Here is a 10,481-nt window from a genome sequence, read left to right as displayed (position 1 = left end):
TTTTTTTTTTTTTTTTTTAGTACCAGGAATCGAACTCAGAAACTTGCACTTGCCAGGGAGGCGCTTATTCCACTGAGCTATATCCCCAGCCCTTCCAGCAGCATTTTTAAACTCCAGTTAACAGGCAAAATCAATGAGTGAGCTGCAGTCGGCAATGACAAACAGAAATAGGAAGGGACAGATCAGTTTCAGACTGCAGCCAGCACAGTGGGGCTCAGCGCTGATGTGAGGGCATGTACACTCAAATGTCTTTGTAGCCGGCCTCACTGTAAACTATGCTGCTTACATCAGGTCTCGGTCAAAAAAGTTTGAGGGTTTGGGGTGTGGTTCAGTGGTATTAAAAGTGGTTGGTTACTCAGTGCTCTGGGTTCAATCCCCAGCACCACGACCAAAAAACAAGAAACAAAACCCATAAACTTCTGAAATTGGCTTTTTTTTTAAGAATCGGAGACTTGACTGGCAGCCCTCAGCAGGCTGAAGCAGGAGGATCGCCATGAGTTCAAGGGCAGCCTGAACTATGAGATCCCATCTCAAAAAACAAACAAACAAAAAAAGCAAACAAAAAATTGGAGGCTTAACTTGGAGCTTTTGCACTGAGCTATATCCCAGCCTTTTATTTATTTATTTATTTTAATTTTGAGACAGTTCTCACTAAGTTGTTAAGTTGCTCAGGCTGTATTTTGAGACAGGGTCTTACTAAATTGCTAGGTTGCCCAGAGTGCACTCAAATTTGTGGTCCTCCTGCCTCAGCCTCCCAGAGTACTGGGATTATAGTTTTGTACCACTGTCCCTGGCTTGACCCTAAAGCTTGAAGGCTGTAGGTGAATCTGGGAAGTGGGAGATATGATCCCAGGACTTAGATCCAAAAGAGTATATGAACAGTACTGTTACTAATCCTGCTGATAACGATGATGTCGGTTACTGAACAGGTATCCCATGCTGGGCAGGGGTGTTCCAATCCAAGAGCCTGCTATGGAAGTGAGGGGAGGAGTCTAGCGTACACAGACACCCCATGGCCAGGGAGAGAAGAGTCCAGGGAAGACTGCCTGGAGGAGGGAGCCCTGAACTCAGCTTAAGAAATCCCTCTCCTCTGGCAGGCTCAGGGCTGGGTCCCAGAGTGAGAGGTGGTAGCAAAGTAGTAACAACAGCTGCCATCAGTAAGCCCTGGCTGAGTGCCAGGCACCCCTGCAGTCCTCCAGGGATTCCCAGGAAGCAAGGCCTGCTCTCCAGGCCATTTCAGAGTTGTGGAGAGGGAGAGGAAGCTGGTAATGTGTAGGTTTAGGGTCGTGCAGGCTGAAAGCTGCTGAGGCTATCCTCAGCCCCTTCCTTGCACAAGGAAAGGGTCTGAGTAAACTCGGGGGCTGAATCCTGGAGCTGGGGTGCTGGCCAGAAAGGGAGGATGGCCAGAGCGGATGAGGGATCCAGGGGCCCGTCTGGGTGGGGATCCATGGTAGGGATGAGTTGCAAAGGCTCAGAGACCACCAGCTCAGGGGAACCTGCAGGCCCCAAGACACTGGAGGTGGGTACGGGGCCTGCACTTTGCAGTGCCGTGGTCATGAGGAGCGAAGCCGGACTGGCTCCTGCCCTGAACTCACAGTTCCTTGGACCCTGAGTCTCCAGCCTGTGGTGGGCTTGGTGGGGAGCAGGGAGCAGAGGAGAGCAGCAGGGCCCATTTCCCGTCTTCTGTCAATTCTCATCTTTGCTGGTTTGAACCCAGCTCCTCTGCCTTCCGGCGAGTCCCTGGTGCCTGCCAGGAAATAACTCTCAGGTCGCACGTTCCCACGCGGGAGTCTGGGGTCTTCACAGCTGGTGTTTCTGCCAAAGGACTGAACTTGGAGCTCTTGCTTGCACTGAGGGGCTATGGCTGGCCATGCTCTGGATATGTGAGTACTACGGTTATTCATTATTCTCTGCCACTTTGGATGTGTGCTACAAGTATCCGACCCCCACACACATTCTGACCTACGTTTCCACATTTACTCTCACTGGGCCCTTGCACAAACATGTAGTCCCTTGCATACCTCCTTGCACACAGGTACACACCCCTGCAGCAAAATCACCACCCTGTGATCCCTGGCCTCCTTTAGGCAATCAGTAGTGTCTGGGCGCTTGTGTGTATGGGATGTGAATGGTGGGAGTGCTAGTGATGGGGGCTGGGTCCCAAGCCCTTTGCTTTCTGGGTCCTGTTCTGGGACCCATGGAGTTCTTTTAAGGGTATTTTGGGCTGTGATCTGAGCTCCCCAGTTCTCAGGAGCTTCCCCAGTAGCTTGAGAGGCTCAGATTGGTTCCCTTCAGGTCCCACTCCACTGACCTTCACTTTCTGCCTGGGGCCAGGAGAGAGGGCAGCGTGCTGGCCCTGCTGGCCCTCGGATACCCTAGCAGCTCTATGGGCTTCTCTTCCTCCACAGTCAGCAGCCCCTCCCTTGCCTGGGTTGGTGACTCTGGATTTGAAGACTTTCTGGTGGCTGTAGTGACTGTCTCCTGCTCCCAGCCCCATGGTTAGGGCTGCAGGACTTGCTGCTCTGAGCAGGGACTTGGCAGACCTGTGGGGGCCTGGAGAGGATGCCAGTGAGGCCGGACATGTGGTTCGGATGCAGCCTGTGGCTTGCCCCTGAGAAACTTTCAAGCCCCCAGTCCCTACCTCTGAGACCTATGAGCTGAACCCCCTCCCCTGGGCTAGTCTTTCCCGTTAGGTTCAACTAGATGCCTGCTGTGTGCCGGTGAACACAGATGCATGAATGGAGGTGTGTCAGGCTTGTGCTTGGGATCAAAGGCCAGGTCAGATCTGGTTGTATTTTCCAGGAGCTCAGTGTCAGACAAATTCTGGGCAAAGGGGTGGTGACAAGGGGGCCCTGTGTTTGTACATGTATGTTCATGTGTGCACATTTTGTGTGTAAGGTGTACACACGTGTGTTACACACGCATGTGTGAAGATGAGGAATGTGTGTGTGAGCATGTGCTCCTCTGTATGAAAGCTCCTACCTTAGCCAGAGCAGGAATACATCCTCAGGCCAACGGGCACCAGCTGGGCAACCTGATGGGGGCCGATACTGGGCTGTGGCAGGAACAGGAAGGAAGGGAACCATGCCCAGAGGTGGAGCTCCTCATCTGCATCTGTGCCGGCTTGCTTGCTCACTGGATCAAACACCTCTGAAGGAAAATGGGGCCCTCTGTCTCCCAGATGAAGAACTTGGAGATCAGACAGCCGATCTGAGCCTTGCTCGGCTGGCTTCTGAGGGATGGATCTGCTTTTCAAGGTTCCTCCCTGGCTTTCTCTGCTCTTTCCCTCCCGCATTTGGGTGGGGCTCAGATTGGCTCAGGAGGAACCTTGAGTTGAGGTGAGAGTTCCCTGGACCACAGTTTCCTCATCCATTTATAGGGACGATGAAAGTACTGTACTCACCGCTTAAAATCAGCTTGGTGAAGCACTTGAGACCTGCGTGCTAAGGACCTGGTAAGAATTCCACTGCTGGGTCCTTCCCACTCACCTTTGGTCATTCTTAGGGGCTGCCTGGCACCCCCAGGCCCCAGCTTCCATCCCTGCCCTTGGACAGAGGTGGGGCCTGCCGCTGCTGTGGTCTCTGATTGGAGTGAGGCAGGTGGTGACAGGTGAGCAAAGAGGGTTTCCCTGGTGTGGCGCGGAGCGAGGGAGGAAGTGAGTCACCCAACACAACAAAGCCCATCTCCCGGAGAGGAAGCAGCGGCGAGAGGGTGAACGCATGTGGGTGCCCGCGGGGGCGCGTGAGCCAGCGGCATAGGCCGAGGGGCGCCGGATGGCCCCGCTAGGTGCCAGCCGGAGCGACACTGGGGGGCAGGGCAGCCCCAGGGGTACATCACCCCTTGGGAGCAACCGGTGGGGGGCGGAGGGGCCACTTCCCATCCAAGATTACTGCAGTGCTGTCCCCTTTCGCCTCTAGGGGCTGAGGGGCGCGTTTCCCTGAGAGTCCAGTGCGTTGGAGAAACCCACGACTGAGCGCACATTCTGCCCCTTCGGTATTCATCTTTGGGAACCTTGGGGAGGCTGAAGCCTAGAGAGGGCGACGGCTTAGTTTAGGTGGCACAGCATAGCGAGGCTCGTTCCAGAACCTGCTTGTCCTCTTGGTCCCGCCGAGGCTTGGTCTGGCTTTCAAAAGCAGAGAAGGGCCAGGAAACCCCCAGCCCACCGATCTTCAGGGGAGCTGGGCCCTGTGAGGGGGTGTGGCGCCGACAGCCTTTGCTTCTTTCTCCAGCCAGAGGGGCTGGCAGTCGGGCTTGGGCATCCTCCAGAACTAGCCGAGTAATGACAAGGGAAGAGGAACTGGCTTCCCGGGCAGTCTCCCCCGCCCCAAAGTTTTCCTCTTCGCTGAGGGTGGCGGGCGGAGGGAGGAAGCAGGCCGAGGGAGGTGGAGCCCGCTCGGAAGCGCTCAGGACCGCGGCTCCGGGATGCTGATCTGACCCGGCCAGGGTGAGTGTGTCTTTAAATCCGCGTCCCCCGCCATCTAGGCGGAGGGGCCGGGGCTCCCGCGGACCGGCGGGCGGGCGCGGTGATTGGCGGCCAGGCCGGGTCCGCCCTCGGCGTGGGGGACGCGGGCGCGGGGCGCGGGCGGCGCGCACTGGCCTGGCGCGCGGCTCCCACAGCTCTTGCCTCGCGCGATCTGCCGGGCCTGGCCGCCTCTGGAGCCGCCTCCGGCTGTGAATGGGCTGGGGAAGTTGGCAGGAGCCAGCTAGAGCCCGCGCCGGGCGCACACCACCGCCGCCTATCTCGGCGCCCGCAGCTCGGGCGCAGCGCGCCGGCCGCTGGAGCGCGGATGTCCCCTGGAGCCGCGGGCTGGCAGGTACCGACGAGTCTTCGCCCCGCGCCTGCCAGGGGAAGGCAGATCCAGGGTATTCCCCAGGCTGGGTGTGCTGCGATCGTCCCTTCCCATGTACAAGAGAGCGCAGGTCCTAGGCCCCCACCCAAACCCGCCGGGATTGGTGCCTCTGAGGCAAAGGGGACCCCACTTACTAAAGGGCAAGCTATTATCGGGTCGGTTTCTGCGTCGGGCTGGGGGACCCCCCTCCCCGCGCCTCGAGGGGTCCCTGGGTTTGGGGTCGACATGAGCTGGCGACAGCTCTCCTCTTCATTGCTGGGCCTATGGGCAGGACCAGAGGGCTGGGCTTCCTGCAAAGTTGCAGGGAGAGAAGCCATCTCGTGACCCGGAGATGGGTCCCAAGGCTCATGTCTAGGGAAGCTTGAGGCCCACAGACCCGGAAAGAGTCCAGAGGTCCCAGTGCACACAGTTTGACGTTTTGGCCCCGTCTGGGGCTCTTCCTTTGTGGACCTGAGTCTCCAAGGAGGGCTCCTTTTTCTTCCTCAGAGGGTTTTCCTGGAGGAGTAGTGACTGGTCACAAAGAGTGGTCAGTGAGAAACCTGCAGTGCCCTGCTCCACACAGTGGCCAAGAATGCACTTGTCCTGAGAAGTCGGAGACAGCAAGAAAGCCTGCCAGCCCCAGAAAGCTCTGGGGCATCTCTGGTCCCACTCCAGTCCAGGCAGGCGCTCCTTGGCTTGTCCGAAGAGCATGCAGAACCTGGCACCCAGCACCTGTCAGATGCTAGGCTGTGGGCCATGCTGGGGATGGTGTGGGTGTTGGGAGGGCTTGGAGGGTTTGTCTTCGCTTGGCTTAGCCTTGCAGGGGAAGACAATGCAGAGACGTGCAGAAAGTTCTCTGATGGAGTTTCCATGCCAGCTCTAGACTGCTAACTGCCTTGAGGGTAATTCAGGCTTTGAGACACTGGGGGGCTGAAGTCCAGTTCTCATGCACCCATGCCCATGCGCTCCAGCATTCAGGCTGCAGATCCCTGACCTCTACTGGCAGGGAGCAGCAGGAAGGCTGGGGTGGTCCTTCTTCCTATATATATGCCTCACCCCACTTGCAGACTTTTTTTTCTTCTTGAGACAGGGTCTTGCTATGCAGTTCAAATTCATCTTGAACTCACTATGTAGCCCAGGCTGGCCTTGAACTCTTAGCGATCTTCCTGCCTCTGTCTCCTGAGTGCTAGGATTGCAGGCATGCACCACCACGCCCAGCTTCCTCTTGTAGACTTTTTGTTTTGGGTTCCCAAAGACTATTTGGTTTCCCTGGTCAGGCTGCGCACACGACTCTCGAAGCAGTGCTGGGACTCCTGCGGTTTAGGGTTTAGGGCCGGTGTTGTGGGAAGCTTGGAGGCAAGTGGGAGGAAGTCCTCACTTCCTTTTGCAAGAGCCTGCATCACTGGAGGCTGGCGGTGAGGTTGGGAGGCCGGGAGACACTGGGCCAGACATGGTTTCCTGTGCATGCAGACAGGCTGCGGGTGGTGATATGCTGGGGTGGGCTGGCTGGGGCCACGGGCAGCCCTGGCCTCACCTCTGTGGATTCTGCTGGATCTGGGGCTCGGTCCCCCTATTGTTCCTGGCAGGATCTCACTTTTCTGGAGCACTTAGTGGCGGTGGCAGTGTGTGCCCGTGGCCTTGATGTTCTGGGAGTGGGAGTTGCTGAGCTCACCCACAGTCCTTGGCTGGCACTGTGGTAACTTGGTGAGCACACCCACCTGCCTCAAGCAGGTGGCACCCGCAGATCGGTCGGCCAGCACGGGGGGTGGGGGGGACGGGGCTGGCGTGGGGCTCCTGTGCAGGCAGAGACTTGTGCGCATGCTTAGGGTTGTAGCTGCGTGGGCAGAGACAGAGGAACTGAGCACAAGCCTACGTCAGAGCAGGCAGGGGGGGTTGTGGGGTGGGTGGACAACCCCAGGACACGTGTAAGGACAGGCTTGTAGGACCACGTCCACACAGTGAGCCACAAGGCACGTATCTAGACAGGTCTGCACCGTTGCTAGGATTTGAATGTACCCACCTGGGAGGCAGATGTGTAAGTAGGCAGACATACAAGGGACCCACGAGAGCACAGACAGGGTATAAGTTGACATTAGTAGGCACAAGACACGAGGCCACACAGAAGTGGCTTCAGTACCGAGGCAGACATGGAGTCTGCTGTGGGCTCCCGGGGTAGGCACCTGCACCTGCTGGAGGCACGTGGCAGCACAGGCAGGGACTGGTCAGCCCTGGGGACTCAGCTGTAGTCTGAGGCATTCAGTGCTCCGTGTGACAGCACGGTGGTAGGTCAGGTGCTCTGTGATGTGGCTTTGTTTCTAGGCTCCCACCGAGGGTTTGAGGACCCTGCAGCCTCAGTATATTATCTGAGTATCACTTGGCCTTGATCAGACTATAGGGCACTTGCAGGAGCTTTTTGCATCTTTGATTCTCATCTCTCTTGGGTCCCTGGGAGTTTCCTGAAGTGAGGCCTATGGCCCCGGGTGGTGCTTCGGCTGTTCTTTGCCCACTTCCCCAGCACAGGGGGGATTTTCCCCTTGAGCCCAGGCCTGTGGTCTCTGGCAGGGCTGGGGTGACCCCTGGAGACAAACAGATGGATCTGTGATAGCTACTGTCTCTTGATATGGACTTGCTTGGGCTTGATGGAGCAGGGCTCCCTACCTTCTGGCTGTGGTCTGTCTCCTCTGCTCAGTCTGGCAGCTGGGAGCCAGCCCGCATTCCAGATTCAGTGTGACACTGACCTGCAGTGCCACAGCCCTAGGAACTCCAACCCCTGGGAAGGTTGAAGGGTTACATGGAGAAAATCAGTGGGAGGCACGCAGCACCTGGCCAGCGCTCTGCGCCTGGCCAACATGGGGTTGGGTGGTTCTGAGCAGGCGTCTGCTCTGCAGCCAGGACTCTGCGGAGTTTCATGCAGGTGGTCCAGGCGCCTGGGCAGGGGCCTGGGGTAGGCCGGGCACCTCTCACTGAAGGCTGGAGTGCTTTGTCTGTACACTCTGGCCACCACCCTTCCTTAGCCTTGGGGGACCTCCAGGCAGGGTCAGGAAGTGGTAGGCTGGGCATGTGGAAGCTCGGGCCTGCCGCCTGCTGGGCCTCTGGGAGGGGAGCCAGTGGTTTGCTAAGAATAGCCCCAAATCGTGGCTCTGGCCTTCCAGTGGGCAGCTGGGCAGCTTCTGTCCCAGGCCAGGGTGCTTGCAGATGGGCTTTTGTTTTCCGTAGCTGGCATGGTTGCAGGGGTGGGCCTGGGACCTGCAGGCTCTGCCCCCTTCTAGGATTTCCATGGGACTGGGCACAGAGAAGGCCGGTGAGCACTGGCCTTTGTAACCCCCGAGGGCCTCTGTCATCTTGGACTTGTGCTGACAGCTGTGCCCCTGACCGTCTTCTTATCCCTGTGAGGCCTGTCATGGTTAAGAGGTTGGCTCCGGAAGCAGATCCCCAGGGTCTGAGTTCTTGCCTTCTGCCTCGCTAGCTGTGTGGCTCTGGGCATCGCACTGAGCCTCTCTGTGGCTAGATTCCCTTGTGTCCAGATAGTGAGAGGAACTCCCTTGTAAGTCTGTCATAAGGATGAGAGCAGGGAGTGCGTGCAGAGGTCTGACTCCTGAGATGTGCTCGGTGCACATGAGGTGCTGTGGTTATTGTCATGATCGGTGTCTTCTCAGCAGAGGAGAGATCTCTGGTATCAGGGTGCAATATGGGAGAGAAGGACCAGAATGGCATCTTGATTTTGGGTTCTTGGCCCTGGGTTTGGCATGAGGTGCAGCAGGGGTTTAGGCTCTGCCATTGCCAGGAGGTGAGTGCAGCTCATACCTATGTTGTGCCTTTGTGCATTGGTGCCCGACAGCGGACTGCCTGTGGTCCGAGCTGCAGGGAGGGAGCAGCTGGTCTGCGGGAGCTTTGAGGAAGGGCTAGGTGGTAGGGAGTGCTGTAGGGTGGGCATAGTGGGGGCGGGAGCCAGGCACTGTGATGAGAGACAGGGCCTCTGGATTTAGTGTATGCTGGGGAGGATGTGGGTCGCCTGAGAAAGGCCTCCCAAGACTTGGGCTTGTGGATATGCAGGAGATAGTGGAGTGATCCAGATCACCTGGGACCTTGGCAGCTTCTGCACTCCCCGGCACTGCCCTCACCCTGCCCTTCCCAGAGTGGGACGCTTGGGCACTTTGGGAGGTTCAGTTTGGAGAGCACAGAGCACTTCTCCCCTTTTCCTTCTCCTTCTTGGACCTGGGGAACCTCCTGAAAGAGTTAACCCTTCTCCTGCTGAGCACAGGAAGCTACCCTGTGCTCCTTCTCAGCCCCAGGACTGTGCAGGCAGGTCCTGGCTGACCTCACCCAGCCCTGGACAGAGTGGTACTCGCTCTGACTTTGCTTCCACAGGGCTGCCTGCAGGTGTAGCTCCTGCCTGGCTCTCTGAGGCCTGTAGGGAAGCTCTGGTTTCCCGAATTCCCTGAGAGGAGGGTCTGCCCTGGAGATCACCCCCGCCAACCATGGCAGAGCCCCTGGGGCAGGTGTGGGGCGGTCGCTCCTCCATGGTGCTGTAAACTAGGCCTGTGGTGTTGGTGAAGAAGCCCTGGGCTGGCAGTTTGCTACCTTCTCTGAACCCATGCTTCTCATCTACAAAATGGGCATAATTTTCCCCTGTCTGCCTTTAAAATTTTTTGAAACTGATGAAATTCACATAACAAAACAACCATTTCAAAGTGCACAATTCAGTGGCATTCAGTATGTTTGCAACGTGCAACCACCATTTTTGTCAAGTTCCAAAACACTACTTTCTTTTGTGTTGCTGGGGAATTGAACCCAGGGGTGCTCTACCACTGAACTGCACCCCAGCCCTATTTATTTATTTGATTAATTTTATTTTGAGACAGGGTCTTGCTAAATTGCTCAGGTTGACCTCGAATTTATAATCCTCCTGCCTCAGTCTCCCAAGTAACTGGAATTATAGGTGTGCACCACTGTACTCAGCTCCAAAATACTTTTTAAACTTGTTTTTTTGAGACAGGGTTTTGCTATGCAGCTTGGGCTGGCCTTGAACTCACTATGTAACCTAGGTTGGCCTCGAACTCCTGGTGATCCTCCTGCCTCAGCCTCCTGAGTGCTGGGTTTACAGGCCTGTACCATTATGCTTAGCCTCCAGAATACTTTTATTACCCTGAAAGAAAGCCCTGTACCTGTTAGGCAGTTTGTTCTCATTCTCTCTTCTGCCTTATTTCAAAAGCACAGTTTATTGACATACCCTAAAGTCCACCCATTGAAGTGTGTAAGTTAGTGAGTGTTGGTAAATGTTGTGGGCCTACAGCCACCATGAGTCTGAGAACATTTCTGACATGAACAAGATGCCTGGTACCCCCCTGCAGTGGTCACCACGCCCAACCTGGCCCCAGGCCCATTCATCTGCTTCTGTCTGTGTGATTTTGTTTGTTCTAGATTTTCACATGCATGGAATTGTAGAATAGGTAGTGTTTGATGACTGGTCGCTTCTTCCTCCTCCTCTTCCTTTTTTTTTGAGACAGAGTTTCACTATGTAGTTCAGGCTGGCTTTGAACTTTGGCAGTCTTGCCTCAGCCTCTCGAGTGCTGGGATTCCTTCTTTTTTTGTTTCTGGGATTGAATCCAGGGGTGCTCTGCCCTTAAGCTTTGTTCCTAGACCTTTTTGTTT

At 56.4% G+C, this 10,481-nt stretch overlaps 1 protein-coding gene across 2 annotated transcripts in view; it reads left to right on the top strand.

The window, feature by feature from the left end:
* Positions 1–4,052: 4,052 nt before the first annotated feature.
* Positions 4,053–10,481, top strand: part of Pald1 (phosphatase domain containing, paladin 1) — a 77,763-nt gene continuing 71,334 nt past the window's right edge. The window contains exon 1 of one of the 2 annotated variants that reach the window (XM_005390054.2): positions 4,053–4,444. The gene's annotated coding sequence lies outside the window, so the exon portion shown is untranslated. Of the gene's footprint in view, positions 4,445–4,553; positions 4,815–10,481 lie in introns of those variants that run through there. The other variant, XM_005390053.2, reaches the window with a different exon arrangement.

Source organism: Chinchilla lanigera, unplaced genomic scaffold (genome assembly GCF_000276665.1).
Source record: "Chinchilla lanigera isolate Chin_1 unplaced genomic scaffold, ChiLan1.0 scaffold00036, whole genome shotgun sequence".
Lineage (NCBI taxonomy): Eukaryota > Metazoa > Chordata > Mammalia > Rodentia > Chinchillidae > Chinchilla > Chinchilla lanigera.
This window is presented reverse-complemented; position numbering and strand designations above follow the sequence as displayed.